Genomic DNA, 1,436 nt, shown 5'->3' with positions numbered 1-1,436 from the left:
CACTAGGACGAGGCGAACGGACCCGGATGTTGCGCGTGCGCGGACGCCACCGCTGCCGCCTCCCTGTCATGGCGGCGGCGGAGGAAGCTTTGCTGTTTTTGACGTGTTTCCGCCCCTTGCGATGATGTTATGTTAAGGCCATGACAAGTCTCTCCTTCCCCTAGCACCGCCTTCTCAGCCCACCCTAAGTCTAAACCTCAATGGCGTTAGACTCCGCAGCTGAGACGGACGCCACGGTAGCGCTCCTGTGACGTGTTCATGACCTCTCACCCCGGGCCCAGGAGAGACCCTGACGCCCAAGACTTCAGCTGGCAGGCCCGGCCCTAACAGGCGGTGGAGGCTGAGTGGTTTATTTTTTTTTTTTAGCCGAGCCCAGGGCTCCACTGCAGCGCCCCCTGCTGGTTCCTTGGGTGCATGCAGAAACCCAAGTTGTATGTAGAATGGAATCTCTTTGAGGACAGGCATCCCTCCCTTTTCTAACCAAATCTCTAGAGCCTAGGACGTTTACAGGCACGTAGAAAGAGACCTTCCCTTCAGGAATCCCTATCTGAAATGGGAGGGACTCTCCCCGGGCCTTAGGAACTCGCAGGTTTGGGGGGTGATGATGATGACGGCGACGCTGACGACAACAGCGGTGCCCATAACACTGATAATAAGGAAAACAACAGAAACTGCAAGCGGGCTGCAAAGACTTAACTCCTACCAAATACCTAACAAAACATAACCTGGAGGCTTCAAGTATACATCCGAGAAGCGTGTCCTTCATAAACTGACACAGCCAAAACCCCTCAAAATATCCTTGAAAACAGGAAACTGTCCTGGAACGGGTGCATTATCACAAATCAAACTATCGTTGGCTAGTGCTGACATGATCCACAACGACTTGAGAACACGTTTCTAATAGCTGTAAGTCATGCTAAGTACTCATACATCATCTCCAAATTGCATGGAACAAAAATCTTTCAAAATACAGAGCCCTAAGATGCTTTTGGCAAGTCTACAGAAGACAAGCATATGTGGTAATTACTTTTTTAGGTTACAGAAAGAAATAATTTTACACCAAACATAAAAAGAATGACAGGATAGTGATGTTCCAGGGCAGTTTCTAGTTGAACTCCATTGAACAAGATAAAATGATTTCTCAGGAACAACAATAATAATTTCTACCTTATCTCCGTAAAAAAAAAAATATGAGAACAAGATAATAAATATGATTAATACCTTTCTGAACCACCGTATTCTCCCAGTAGAGTTGCAAGACGTTTGGACAGTATAATTCCCAAGCAATCAAAATTATAGGAGATCCAAAGTACAATGTACAGAGACATGATTTGGATACCAGGTATTAAGTGAAGATTGATGCCTAGGACTAGGAAGGTGGTAATCCTGTGTGATAGTAATGGCAATTAAAGATTCCCCTGTATTGGCTTGGTTTT

The sequence above is a fragment of the Petaurus breviceps genome, unplaced genomic scaffold (genome assembly GCF_028583685.1).
Source record: "Petaurus breviceps papuanus isolate PSGF00001 unplaced genomic scaffold, PetGlider_PUasm1.0 90762, whole genome shotgun sequence".
Taxonomy (NCBI): Eukaryota; Metazoa; Chordata; class Mammalia; order Diprotodontia; family Petauridae; genus Petaurus; species Petaurus breviceps.
This window is presented reverse-complemented; position numbering follows the sequence as displayed.